Source organism: Rattus norvegicus, chromosome 6, assembly GCF_036323735.1.
Source record: "Rattus norvegicus strain BN/NHsdMcwi chromosome 6, GRCr8, whole genome shotgun sequence".
NCBI classification, from domain to species: Eukaryota; Metazoa; Chordata; class Mammalia; order Rodentia; family Muridae; genus Rattus; species Rattus norvegicus.
This window is the reverse complement of record NC_086024.1, coordinates 39,359,735-39,375,226: the sequence shown is the minus strand read 5'-3', so window position 1 is coordinate 39,375,226 and position 15,492 is coordinate 39,359,735.

Sequence of the window (15,492 nt, the reverse complement as noted above, 5' to 3'; positions counted from 1 at the left end):
CACCTTAGGATGCTTCATCAGAAACAGAGCTTTAAATAGCCACATGGCTCAACTGCTTTACAGTGAACAAATTTCAGAACCTGAAATAACAGGAGTGAGACCAAACACAGGTACTGCTTGCTTTTAAACATGAACTCCAACTAGGAAGAAGAATGGCCGTCACTGGGGCAACAAGTCGTCTTCTTTAAAGCCTGAAACTTCTGTTAAAAACAGAATTCCATTAGCCTGAAGAAGAAATAGGCTTGAACAGTTCTGAGCAGCAAATAGGAGAAAGGGGGTTTAAACTAAGCTCCTTTTAAAATTAGGAAACTCCACCCAACTGCGAATTATGTTGATTATTGTGTCTAAAGAACTCTGAATGCTAGAATTTTGTCAGGGGAATTATTCAGGTTGAATTATTTATTGGCAAGAGACATTTACTGTTCCTTATGCTTGAATGTCAATTCTAACATATTGACATAAAATAGGTCAAGAGAGGTAAATACACTGAAAGAATGGGGAAGTTTGTTTAATGCAACAGAAAAATTTAGGTATTTGAATTACTCACAAATTTTCTGCTCTAATAGTGTGCCTAATCAAGGGGTGACTAGAAATGTTTGCTCAGCTATGTTTTGTAATCACAGAGCTTGTTTCAAATGAAGAGAAAGCCCGGCAGACACTCTGTCTAACTTATCATTAACTAAGTAAAGTTGATGGGCAATTCCTCTTAATTTGGGCTCCCATAATAACAATACCATATTTCTGATGGATTGAATAATAAACATATATTTTCACTATTTCAGAAGCTGTGAAATTTAAAAATGAAGGTGCTGAGGCTTCTATTCCTTGTTTGGAACAAGTACCTTCTTACTGTATTCAGACACACACATACACACACATACACACACACACATACACACACATACACACACATACACATACACACACACACACACACACACACACACAGAGAGAGAGAGAGAGAGAGAGAGAGAGAGAGAGAGAGAGAGATTTAGAATGAGTCTTACAATTTTTTTCAAGTCTCTTTGTACAGCTCTGATCCTATTCACTGGGGCCCTAGCCTCATGACATTATTATATACCATTGTGGCTTGAATGTAAAATATCCTCCATAGACTTAGGAATCTGAATACTTAATCCCCAGGTGATGACATTGGGAAGGTTGTAGAATTTTCAAGAAATGGAGTCTCACTGAAAGCAGGTCAGTGAAGGTGGACCTGGTATAGCCCTGCCCAGCTCTTGTTCACCTACTGTTTCTTGACCAGTGATGCAAGCTGAACATCTGACTCTCATCCTTATCACAGGCTTCCTGTCATCTTGAAATGTATCCTGTCATATTGTAATCCAGAATACACCATTATATATATTTTTTTTATTTCTTATATACATTTCGAGTGTTATTCCCTTTCCCGGTTTCCGGGCAAACATCCCCCTCCCCCCTCCCCTTCCTTATGGGTGTTCCCCTCCCAACCCTCCCCCCATTGCCGCCCTCCCCCCATAGACTAGTTCACTGGGGGTTCAGTCTTAGCAGGACCCAGGGCTTCCCCTTCCACTGGTGCTCTTACTAGGATATTCATTGCTACCTATGGGGTCAGAGTCCAGGGTCAGTCCATGTATAGTCTTTAGGTAGTGGCTTAGTCCCTGGAAGCTCTGGTTGCTTGGCATTGTTGTACTTTTGGGGTCTCGAGCCCCTTCAAGCTCTTCCAGTTCTTTCTCTGATTCCTTCAATAGGGGACCTATTCTCAGTTCAGTGGTTTGCTGCTGGCATTCGCCTCTGTATTTGCTGTATTCTGGCTGTGTCTCTCAGGAGCGATCTACATCCGGCTCCTGTCGGTCTGCACTTCTTTGCTTCATCCATCTTGTCTAATTGGGTGGCTGTATATGTATGGGCCACATGTGGGGCAGGCTCTGAATGGGTGTTCCTTCAGTCTCTGTTTTAATCTTTGCCTCTCCCTTCCCTGCCAAGGGTATTCTTTTTCCTCATTTAAAGAAGGAGTGAAGCATTCACATTTTGATCATCCGTCTTGAGTTTCGTTTGTTCTAGGGATCTAGGGTAATTCAAGCATTTGGGCTAATAGCCACTTATCAATGAGTGCATACCATGTATGTCTTTCTGTGATTGGGTTAGCTCACTCAGGATGATATTTTTAATTGGTTTCTTTTCAGGTATATGGTAATAATAGCACCTAGAAGAGTAACTGATGTGGAAACTTGGTACTGGAAAGTGGGGTTAATGTTGTAAAACTCCCCTCCTCCTCCCCTCATCATGTGGTCCTTAGGTCTTTGGGACTGATTCATACCAGGAACATGGAAGAGTTTTAAATTTTGGGCTAGGGACTCAAACACTGTTAGCAGAGGTCAGTGGACTAATTTGATGGGAGTTGGGAAAGGTGAAAGAATGTTGACAGTGTTGGAAAGGCTCTTGAGATTTCTTAGGAAATAAGGACTCTTCTGGGAACTAGACTAGAGACCATTCTGGATATATTCTAGCAAAGATCTGGCTCTGGCTCTATTCAAGAAACCAATGTCCTGAGAGCTTGAATGATGTTGAATTTAAAAGCAAAGGACTAAGGTTTGGAACAGGGGTAATTTTTAAGGCAGGACGGCATTAAGGCTGTGGAATGGTTATTGTTCACCATTTTGATTCAGATATACCGCAAAGGAGAATACATTGGAAAAGAAAATGTAAAAACTTCAGTTTGTTGAACAAAGAGTTCATGAAAGTTTAAACTTGTAGCCAAAGAACATGTTGAAGAAGAGTCTGTAACTGTTGGAGAGGAATTTATTCTGTATGTGGAAAACTATGAGAGGTGCCTGAGGGTAGAACCCCTTACTCACTGATGCCTCTAATGTATGAAGATGCAAATCTACTTGAAAGGAGAGGGTCTGAACAGAGAGTGAGGGTGAAGGGCTTCCCTACACAAAATAAACTGATTAGGGAAGCATTTTCAGATTCAACCACCAAGGCACACAGATATAGCTACAGCTTTGTCCAGTAGGGACAGGTACCATCCCAAGCTGCAGTATCAAAAACCTGGCAGCATCCTCTATACAGTATTGGATTTGCAGGTATAGAAGGTGGAAGACTGAGCACATTGCGAAGTCTTGCTCTGTGGCTTCAGAGAGCTAATGAGGCCAGGCATGTGTGGCAAGGTTTGATTCTTTGCTGAGACACTTAGAGGCTATTATGTGAAATTGTGAAGATGAAGATTAAGTTATAGTGGTTACCTAAAGGCTTCTACTTCAGAAAGCTGAAGAATTACAGTGGAGCTGGCCTCAAAGAGAAGACATGTGTGCTACATACATCAGAGCTGAAGGAGTAGGGCTGCCCAAGCTTTTTGGAACCCAGAGGATTCTATCCCAATTCCCATAAGCAGGATGTGAAATTGTGGATTTGGTGTTTGAGCTGCTGGGTTTTGGTCTTGCTCTGGTCTGGTATTTCCTTTTGTGGATCCCTTTCTTCTATTTTGGTATGGGGGGGTTTAATCTGTGCCCTGATATATTAGAATTATGTGATTTGCCTTTTTATTTTGCAGGATCTCACAGTTAAGAGAATGCTTTGACTTTCAAGGGGGGATTTTGGAGTTTTGGAAAGTGTTGCCATTGTCCCAAACTATGGGCATGTTTGAAGCTGGAATGAATGTATTTTGCATTATGAGATAAACACAGGAGAGAATATTGTGGTTTGAGTTTTAAATACCCTTCATGGTCTCCTGTATTTGGATACTTGCCTTTAACTGATGGTGCTGTTTTAGAAAGCCATGGAACCTTTAAGAAGTAGATGCTCATAAAAGGAAGTGGATACCCATGCCCAATTTACTTTTCCCTTTCCAACTCCTACTAGGCCCTTCCACCATGATGGAATGAGCCACAGGACAGAATAAGTCCATTCTCTTTTAAATTGTGTCTCATCAAGTATTTGATCATTACAATGACAATAATAACTAATATTCCCATAGCCCTAGTTAGTGGTAACTGTCAACTGACCACGGCTGATAGTCACCTGAGAAGGAAGTCTTAATGAAGGGATTGCCCAGACCAGAGTGGCCTGTAGACAAGTCTTTGGGAGATTGCATGGTAGGTAGTGTGGGAGGGCCTAGCCCACGGTGGAAGCATCATTCCCTGGGCAGGTGGCTCTGGCTGCTTAAGGAAACTATCTGAGTCTGAGACTGAGCACGAGCATATGGTTGAGCGAGCCAACAAGCAAAACACGTCCATTGTTTTTGTTTGAATTTATACTCTGGCTTCCCTCAGTGGTAGGCAATGACTGAGAAGTGTTATCCAAATAAACCCCATCCTCCCCTAAGTTGCTTTTGGTCAGAGCAGAAGGGAAACTAGATATATAACAAAAGCTTCCTTTCCAAATTCCATCATTATAAGGATATTTTTGGTGGGTGGGGGCAGTAATGTAATATATACTCAGCTCCCAGCAGTGCATATCTAGAGAACTGAGTCAGGTGGTTTTAAGTTAGTTTCTACAGAATGATTGCATTTTAACCCTTTGGAGAATCTAAAGTTAGCTATGGACTTGGAATTCTTTGTTTTCTCCTCTTTCTCTTCTTCCTTCTTCTTTAGATTTATTTATTTTTCCTTTCATGTATGTTTTCCCTGCATTATATAGGTACATACATAACTACCATGTGCATGCCTGATGTCCAGGGAGGTCAGAAAGGAAGATAGGCTCCTTTAGACCTGGGGTTATGGCTGGTTGTGAACCTCCCTGTGGGTGCCGGGTCTTCTGCAAGAGCAGCCAACAGTCTTACTACTGTGTCATCACTCCTGCCCTTGCCTTCTCTTCTTGAAAGGAAGGGTGATGGATTTGCTTCTAATTCTGTTTGGCACAGCTCATTCTATCCTTGCTTGGGAGCTTAGGATGTGGAATAGAAATACTGCCATGTCTCTCTAGGCTTGGGGTGAACAACGACCCTTTATCTGCTACAGTTGTCCACCTGCTGCCCTTCTTTTCAGTCACGCTCTCACTTTGATTTCGAGCAACCATTTTCGGATACGTGTCAGAATGCTACTGGCCTGCCCAACTCCGTCTAAATCTTTTTCTCTCCCCAAATCCACAACCCTTGACTGGATGTGACCTGTAAGACATGTGTAGTTTGACCTCTAGCTAACCCTCCAATGTCATGTCCTGTTACCTGCCTTTACTTTCCCAGCCACCTCATGTTTTAGAAACAACTAGGGGGTATGCACTGGGTGTTCTCTGTTGCCTCACACAGATCCATGACCTAGGTTAGCACAGTATCTATGTCTCTGTTCAAATGTCTCCACCACAACAAACAAACAAACAAACAAACAAACAGATTATACTTGGAGGTAAAGAGTTTAATATTATATGTCCAATTTTATGAACTGTGAGAAAATGCATCTCTATTGTTCGTCACCAATAGGTTATGTTTGGTTGCAGCATCTCTGGCAGACTAATAAGAGTCCCAATCTGACAGCTCTATCTATACTATATTTTCCTTTGATCTAACATTATTTCCCTTCAAAGTACTTACTGTTTAACATTATATCCTATACTTACTATTTTCTTTGTTTTGTGTCTTTCTTATTTATTTTTAACTGCAATAGTGCTAGGGACTTTCCCACATCTGCTATTGATCCCTGGGCAGTGCACAAAAACACTCATTACCACATGAGTGGGATTTCTCACTGCCCTGGCCTCCCTTCACCTCTTATTGTTCACCTCTGCAAACCTGTCTTTGACTGCTGTAGCCCTTCCTGACTTTTCTGACCCTCTCATGTGCAGACAGCTCACACACTCAACCATGTGGCCTCTGAGCACTGAGTATTTCTTGACTGTTTCCCAATGATGTTGTGTCTAGTTATTATTTTTCTATAGCAAATAAAAGTTGGCCTGAAGAGTTTTGTACTTGGTCCTAAGTACTATGCACTTAGAGCTAAAGACTTTCTTTGGCACTTGAATTGCTCAGCCTGTCTGATCTTTATCCTGCTGAGTGAGGATGAGGCAGAGGTTCTCAGACAAATGCAGCTGACATTTGTCCAGTCCAGGAGTCACAAGGTACAAAAGAAAGCACTGATCAATATCTTTGCCTGCTTCTATTGAAAACTTGCAATTTTGATGCTTTGAAGACTGCACTCAGTCTAATAGCAGAGTGGGGATGTCACTCTCAGAACTGGTCCATCTGTGAACTTTGCCAGATTAAGATGATATGGATGACTGGGTTATTTCTTATAATGGAAGCTTGGGTAAATGCCAAGAGTTGCTGTCAAATCTCTAGAATCTCATTCCAGGCCCCCTTCAGACTGTGTGTAAGCCTCTTCTGTGTGAAGTTGGCTACGCCACCTTCAGCCTTCTGAGTCTTTTTTCCTTGGTTATGTGGAAAGCAGCCTAGTGAAGTCAGATATTGCCTTCCCTGTGACTACAAATTGCTCTCATCCATCACCCATTTGATGTTTCCCATCCATTCTCAGTGACAAGGAAAGGTACTAACTAGTAATATGTAGTTGTGATGCCCTAGGTGCAATGCTTAGTTTTCTGCATGGAATAACTCACTGGGTACATACAACAATGCTGTGACATAGGTATGATAGTTGTCTTCAATTTAGATGAAGAGACAGAGTCTTGATACCACCACTGGTCCCTCATGAAACCTCTCTCCTTTACCAGGCACTTGATTCCTTCCTTCATCACCAACATATGTATGTAACTTAGCTCATATGGTCTTTTAGAACTGCTCTAAATATAGGTGTCTGACTCATGTTTTTGGCCTATGATCTTAATATCAAGGACCACACTTTAATAATCCTTTACCCATTCATTAGCTTTGGTTAAACATACATCTTTATGAACTGTCTGCTGCACTGATTTAAATTGACCTCTTGGGCTCCTGGGCCCTAGGTTTATTAATGAACTCATATTTTGGTGCATAAGAGAAACATTGATGTCACTGTAAACAAATTTATTGGATGCAGTGTCTGGGAGGTGGGGTGGATGTTGATATGAATTGTTCCAATATAAAGGTTCTTGCTCCACAGGCAGCTGAGCTGTCATTGTTACTCTTTTGTGTTACATGAGGCTTGACATGGTCTTTGGGAATACAATGACTATGAACTCACTTGAAAAAATGAGACCCTTGTCATATGCTGGGCTGTGGGTTTGAGGTATGAATCCTCTTTCCATTTTCTCTCTCTCTGTCCTCCTCCCCCTCCTCCCCCTCCTCCTCTTTCTCCTCCTCCTCCTCCTTCCTTCCAATCTAAGCAAATAGGAAACAAAATGAATTCTATCCACCTTTTCAGAATAGCCTTTCTCTCTAAGCAGTTTTATTTGCCCTTGGTTTCTGATCTTTTCTAACACTAATATGTGTGTCATTTGCAAGGTACAAAATGCAAATGGCTGTGCATAGCATTTAACATCCTGTAGGCATTCACATTCCAGCTCTTCAACAGTTCTGCAAAGTCCCTTAGGCCAGAACTCCAGCCTTATCCTTCATTTGAAGATCACATTTGGGTGCAAAGCCTGGACAAATGAGCAGCCTGAGAGGGACCCACACTCTTCTCTACTGACTCAGAGTCACTGGATTAAGTACAATGGAATCAGATGACTGAGCACATAATGAGAAAAGTACACTACTGACAAATGCCAGGCTACACTATAAATAAGTGGGTGATAAAAGATGAGCATTGCAGAGCAGTGCTTTGGAGAGTCCAATATAGTGCCTTAATGGCCACTCCAGACATTTCTCATCACCTAGACACTGAGGCTGTAGAATGATAAGGGATGGCTCAAGTTGCTCAACTAATGAGTTGTAGTAGCAAGGTTTGAAGCTATATCTTAAAAATAATTTCTGCTTTTCATACTCACTACACTTAATTATTAAAGATTATAGAACCAACAGCTAGCTCAGTTATAGGGCAGAGTGCAGAACACTCTGGAATCCCATCTTTGATTCTTAATAGTTCTGTCTACAGAGTCCTTTTCAACCTGGTTCCAGTTTCTTGAGTCCTCAGCTTTGCCAATGTGCAAAGCTGTTTACTATGAATTCAGTTGATTCTTTTATTCACATGGGTCCAGGATAACACTTTTGTAGTTGTCAAAGGAACTTGCCTCCAAGCACCTTAATGATTTATTAGTTTTCTCTTGTACTCTTTTGATGCTAGATGCCAGGCCATCTATTCTCAAGAACAATGATTGTGGCTATTAGCGTCATTGCACAGAAGGCAATAGAATGTTCCATCCTCAAAGAGAGGTGGAATCTCCATTATGTTCTGTTAACAATGACCTAGGCTTTGGCATTTGTAAGCTGCTTTAAGTCAGTGACGGAACCTCACTTCTTAGATGTGCTGAATTTATAAGCAGGCATTATCACTACTGAGACACTATCTTCCACAGGAGCCTGGGTTGTTGCAATTATGCTCCATGAAAAAGAAATGACAAATCCTGAAAAACCCGTGAACACAATTTGGTATTTTGTTTTGTTCAAGAACACCTTCATATCCTTATGTGAAATAAGAAAACTCATTGTATGGCTGAGTTTCAAGCTCTGCTTTATTACGGGGAGCCTCTGGGGGATTACAGAGTTTCTTTGGTGTTCCTGGCCTGTGTGTCACCTTGCTTAATTCTTCTCTCTGTAAAACGAAACCAGAGCCTTTAAGGTGTGGGAACAAAAGATGTGATGCATAGAAACATCAAAGCATGAGGCCTGGGAACTTTTCCTTTCCATAATCAGGATCTTCTCAAACACAAGCCTTGAAAGCATCCCCAAGGTGTTCTGGAAGCATAGATAATGCCACGTATCTGTGGAGATGGTAGTATATTAGCAGAGAGAAGCCTGACTTGACTGATATTACTCAACAAAGGAGTAGAGAAATAAAGAAGCAAACTTGGGCCTCTGGGTGAGTTAACAGCTATTTCATCCTTGAGGAATTCAATCCACTAAAGGAAGTTAGCTTGGTAGTCCCACTTGTGTGGACTTCCTGAATCCTGCTAAGATACTGTAAGAGCTTGTTGGATCTAATAACGAGTCAGAAACTACTACAGAAAAAATCAGAGACCTTATAATAATTCTTGTATGGCCTGAAGGAGAAGCCCTTCAGGAATGGTGAGGGGCTCTGTGTGGACACAGGAAGGCTAGTTCCTTAATATTAAACACACCAGTCAGCTGTTTGGTGGATTAAAATGACTCTTTGCCTTTTCTGGATCCTGACCATATGGCTGGTGTTCTGCATAGATTGGGCAGGAGACAAAATAATTAATCTTGGTTTTGCAGTCAGTAACCTGAGACTTCACTAATCTGGATGTGTATGCTCTTGCTTATGCTGCAAGATATTGGACTGGGAAATTACCAAAGCTCCTTCCATTACTGAAGTCCAGTGATCTGACTACATCCTCTGTTGTGACCACATGAAGTATTCATCCACATTCCCTAACAGGAAGCCCTTTGGTGACCATCCAGGTGGATGACAAGATGATATATTTTACCCCATTTACTCTTTATTTCCTCTATTTTACCAGTATTCATCCCTTTTATATATAGCCCTTTTCAACTTCTCTTAAACACAAAGTGTAACTCTCTTGACCCTTTCCTGTCCTTCTTTCTAAGCAGAAACCATGATAAAGAACAATTTTACTCTTCCCTATCAAACTCACAATGTCACCTGCATGTTCTAGGTCCCCATTTTCTCACAACAGAAGTCCATTTTTGCTCTCCAGGATCATCACCCCACTACTGCTTCACAGCTCAAACCTTCTTATTTTTGTAAAATGTCTCTCTGGGTCATCTCTATATTCCTCTTTTCTCCTCAGGTAAATGCTCCCATCAATGTTTCCACATGCTGAAGCTTTGTCCATCTTGACACAATCTAATAGTCCTTAAAAATTGTCTTTCTTAGGAGTCACTTTGGCAGACCTGCTCCTCAAAACAGATGGTATAGGCAATCTATTCCATTGCTCCCATCATGTACACAATTCTCTTTCCTAGTCGAAAATGCTTTTTCTGGAGAATGAACTAAGTGTATTGCTCCCATCTCTTTACTTCTAGCTCACTCTGTAACCCACAACAGTCCCTCTTTCACTTCTAGTGGACCTGCATTTGCTGACTCATTGTGGTCACCTATGCTGTCTCAGGTAGGGTGTCTATTACTGTGATAAAATACCATGACCAAAAGGAAAGACTCACACTTCTACATCACCTTTCATCATCAAAGAAAGTGAGAACCAAAACTAAAACAGGTCAGTAACCTGGAGGCAGGGGCTGATGTAGAGGCCACAGGAAGATGCCATTTACCGGATTGCCTTACATGACTTACTCAGACTTCTGTCTTATAGAACCTGACACCAGTCATAATGGTCTCGGTACTCCCTTATCAATTATTAATTAAGAGAACTCTATAGCCCAGTCTTATGGAGGTATTTTCTCAACTGAGGTTCCCTTCTATCAGAAAACTCTAATGTGTGTCAAGTTGATATAAATTAATCAACACACATGCTGTTAATGACATAGCCACCACTGGGCAGTGACTGTTGCTAAATCCATATGGCCATTGTTTATATTCTAATAGTAACACTGAATGGTCTGGACTCTATATTCCTAGTCCCATCCATTAAAAGCAAGTCCTATTTAACCTTTAACTTCTTTTTTTTTATTTATTTAATACTTAATAATAATTCTTTGGTTTCCGGGCAAACATCCCCCTCCCCCCTCCCCCCTCCCCTTCCTTATGGGTGTTCCCCTCCCAACCCTCCCCCCATTGCCGCCCTCCCCCCAACAGTCTAGTTCACTGGGGGTTCAGTCTTAGCAGGACCCAGGGCTTCCCCTTCCACTGGTGCTCTTACTAGGATATTCATTGCTACCTATGAGGTCAGAGTCCAGGGTCGGTCCATGTATAGTCTTTAGGTAGTGGCTTAGTCCCTGGAAGCTCTGGTTGCTTGGCATTGTTGTACATATGGGCTCTCAAGCCCCTTCAAGCTCTTATAGTTCTTTCTCTGATTCCTTCAACAGGGGTCCTATTCTCAGTTCAGTGGTTTGCTGCTGGCATTCGCCTCTGTGTTTGCTGTATTCTGGCTGTGTCTCTCAGGAGCGATCTACATCTGGCTCCTGTCGGTCTGCACTTCTTTGCTTCATCCATCTTGTCTAATTGGGTGGCTGTATATGTATGGGCCACATGTGGGGCAGGCTCTGAATGGGTGTTCCTTCAGTCTCTGTTTTAATCTTTGCCTCTCTCTTCCCTGCCAAGGGTATTCTTGTTCCCCTTTTAGAGGAGAAGTGAAGCATTCACATTTTGATCATCCGTCTTGAGTTTCATTTGTTCTAGGCATCTAGGGTAATTCAAGCATTTGGGCTAAAAGCCACTTATCAGTGAGTGCATACCATGTATGTCTTTCTGTGATTGGGTTAGCTCACTCAGAATGATATTTTCCAGTTCCAACCATTTGCCTACGAATTTCATGAAGCCGTTGTTTTTGATAGCTGAGTAATATTCCATTGTGTAGATGTACCACATTTTCTGTATCCATTCCTCTGTTGAAGGGCATCTGGGTTCTTTCCAGCTTCTGGCTATTATAAATAAGGCTGCGATGAACATAGTGGAGCACGTGTCTTTTTTATATGTTGGGGCATCTTTTGGGTATATGCCCAAGAGAGGTATAGCTGGATCCTCAGGCAGTTCAATGTCCAATTTTCTGAGGATCCTCCAGACTGATTTCCAGAATGGTTGTACCAGTTTGCAATCCCACCAACAATGGAGGAGTGTTCCTCTTTCTCCGCATCCTCGCCAGCATCTGCCATCACCTGAGTTTTTGATCTTAGCCATTCTCACTGGTGTGAGGTGAAATCTCAGGGTTGTTTTGATTTGCATTTCCCTTATGACTAAAGATGTTGAACATTTCTTTAGGTGTTTCTCAGCCATTCAGCATTCCTCAGCTGTGAATTCTTTGTTTAGCTCTGAACCCCATTTTTAATAGGGTTATTTGTCTCCCTGCGGTCTAACTTCTTGAGTTCTTTGAATATTTTGGATATAAGGCCTCTATCTGTTGTAGGATTGGTAAAGATCTTTTCCCAATCTGTTGGTTGCCGATTTGTCCTAACCACAGTGTCCTTTGCCTTACAGAAGCTTTGCAGTTTTATGAGATCCCATTTGTCGATTCTTGATCTTAGAGCATAAGCCATTGGTGTTTTGTTCAGGAAATTTTTCCAGTGCCCATGTGAACACAATTTTTAAATATAGTTTTTGTATGGGTCAGTGTCTGACAGTAGGCACTTCCTATTGGTTTGGCCCGAGAGCTTGGGAAGACCTCATCTACATATTTGGGGTGTATCTTGTTTCCTCAACTGATCTGTCTTGAGTCTATGTAACCTGTGGTCACATCCTCACCTGTGGAGGAGGAGCTGAGGTGTTTCCACACATGACTGATCCATCTCAAACCTTTCTACAGGGGTCTGTGGAAGGGCTGCAACTACATGAGAAGGCCCTGATCTCCTGGGAGACTGGAAATGTGCCTGCTGTCCCTTTTAGGGTCCCCAGAGGTTCGACCCATCTCTACCAGGAATTGGGGTACCTTTCACAGCCCACTGCCCTACAACATACAGAACCAAGATTGGCTACTTATTAGACAAGAAAAGGTTATTACTTTGCCAATCATAACCAACAAAAGTTCTTCTTAGCTGTTTCTAGCCACAGGAAGGAATTTGTGTATTTATTCTCTCATTGATCTCCACTGCCCCCTTGTACTTAGGACTCTTGGAACACTGGCAGGTGGTCCTGTAGAGGAAGGAAGGGGGAACTTTGGGTATAGCTGGTGGAAGTAAAGTTGAAAACTGTTGTGGGGCAGAGAGAGAGAGAGAGAGAGAGAGAGAGAGAGAGAGAGAGAGAGAGAGAGAGAGAGAAGGGAGGGAGGGAGAGGTATCAGGATGACAGAGTCATCATAAGCAGAATGGTAGCCAGGGCAAGAGAGAAAGGAGACCTTAGTCCTTTGTAAGGACAAGGCAACGAAAGCTTCCTGGGAGGGAAGGACGTCCTTGGGCATGCTGTGGACATTTGACCACAGTTGAGCAGAGATGGTGGTTCAATGGGCAAAGGTAGGCTCTAAGCTATCGCTTCCCAACATATTTGTCCTTCTGTCTTCTCTGTCCACCCCAACCTATTTTTCTGACTTCTGTCCTTCTGCCCTTCCTTGATAGAGAAGTAGAAGGATGTTCTGACAACCTGCTCTGACCTGCAGGGTAGCATCCCATTCTGGGGGAAGGCATAGCTTGAGGAGGATTGCCCATTGAGAAGCTCTCCCATGTTAACTTCAGCTGAAGTCTCTTTCAGCCCAGGATGATAAAGCTTAGAAATAGCTCATATCCTGTGTAGTCTGAAAGATTGAAGACTTCAGGTAGGCCTTCCTCCCCTGTGCATGAGATACACTGGTTCTTGGAGAAAGAAGGAGAATCCAGATCTTCTCATCCAAAAACAAAACAAAATTAACAAACAACAACAACAACAACAACAACAACAACAACAACAACTACAAAACTACCTTCTGTTTATCCAAGTGGATTCTGTAGCTAAGAGGAAACAAGGTGTTTATGAACAGAGGAGCTCTGCTTTTAAGAATTATTCTGTGTTACCAGGTACATGGATCTTTCTATATGAGGGCTTCCCACAGTGCTGTAAGACAATGTTTGGACTGTAGTTTTACAAATTCAGTTATAATTTAACACAAGTCAACCACTGGAATTCACAAATGCATTAGTCTCTCTCTCTCTCTCTCTCTCTCTCTCTCTCTCTCTCTCTCTCTCTCACTCGCTGTGACAAAAATACCTGGCAAAAATCAATTTCAGGGAGGCTTTATTTCAGTTCTAGGCTCGAGGGTACAGGGAAGGTGTAGATGTAGGATTACATTACATCTTCAGTAAGGGAAGCCAAGAGAGGTAGATGCTGGTATTTAATTCACTTTCTCCTTTTATTCCATCCAGGAGTCTGGCTCACTGGGTAGTGCCACCCTTGCTTAGGATGGGTCTCCCACTTCCATTAAGCCACTTGGAAATGCCCTCAAAGACATGCCTGTCTCCTAGATGACTCTAAATGTAATCAGTAAAGTTGAGCATCAGGATTAACCAGGATAGGGATGGGGACTTTCTTTGGTCGATAAAGCACCCAAAGGGAAGACATGACATGACCGGCGTTTGATACTGAGTCTCCATCATTGAGGGCAGGAGTTGGAGACAGGCAGATCCCTGGGGCTCCACTGGCCATTCAGCACAACTATATGGCAAGTCTCTGGATAGTGAGAGATCCTTTCTGTCATAAAAAAACAAGTTGGATTGCTCCTGAGACATGACACTGAGGTTGACCTTTGGACACACACTCCCTACACATACACACAGGACATACAAACACATAGATCAAATACCACAGAATATGGAGATTTGTCCTACTTTCCATGTTTAGAAGTTTTGCTATTGAAGAGAACCCACTTTCCTATGTAAATTGCATGCAATGCTTCAAACTTCACAACCTCTCTTCTTGAGTTCCTTCCTTCTAAGCATTGTTCTGACTCCCAGGGCCACTCTAGGAGACCTGTAGAATACAGAAACAGCAGTGAAGATACACAGACAGGGTCCTCTTACTGGTTCCTATAAGCACATCAATATAGGTAAGTGCCATTCAAAGGATTGTACTGAACCAAACAGAAAGCTTAAAGCACAGATATGAGGTGCTTAAAGCAATGTTAACCAATGGCTGTTGAATGATGCTGCCAATCGATGATGGCACACATCTTTTCTCAGCTATCTCCCTGGGGTATGTTCTAGGCTCCTATTTAGAATGGCTATCCACATTCCCAGATTGCAGAATGTCATGAGGCACTTGAGATAGCTAGTGTATTAGTCAGGGTTCTCCAGAGGAATAGATCCAAGAGAATAAATATATATTAAAGAGACAATTTACTAGATTGGATTACACCGTATTCTGTGGACAGTCCAACAATGGCTGCCAGCATGCTGGGGAGGCAGAGGACCAATTTCTGCTAATTCACAAGGCTGGATGCTTCAGCATTTCCAATCTAGTTATGAAGGTTTGGAGGATTTCTGGAAAGTTACTGAGTCTTCATTTCATCTTGCAAAGTAGAAAGAGCTGGGTTCTTACCAGCAGGAGCAGCAGGAACAACAGTGGCAGTGGCTGTGGTGATGACGGCAACAGTATAAATGCATTTGAAGTAGCATGGATAAATTCACCTGTGGGCTTAAAGGACAAGCAGGCCAAAAGCCAAAGTCTTTCCTATGGACATTGTTACATATGAGCCATTGGTAAAGATGTCCTCTTATTTAGAGTGAGTCTTCCTGCTTCTATTGGCCTAATCCACAATATTCCTCATGGGTATACTCAGATCCTTGTCTCCTCGCTGGTTCTGGGTTCCGACAAGTTGACAAACAAGATTACCCACCACAACTGGGTACTTCACATCTAAGGACAAGGAGAAAGAAAGGTCCCAGATTCTCTGACTCTCTCTCCTGCCTCTGTCAGCCTAGATCCTTCC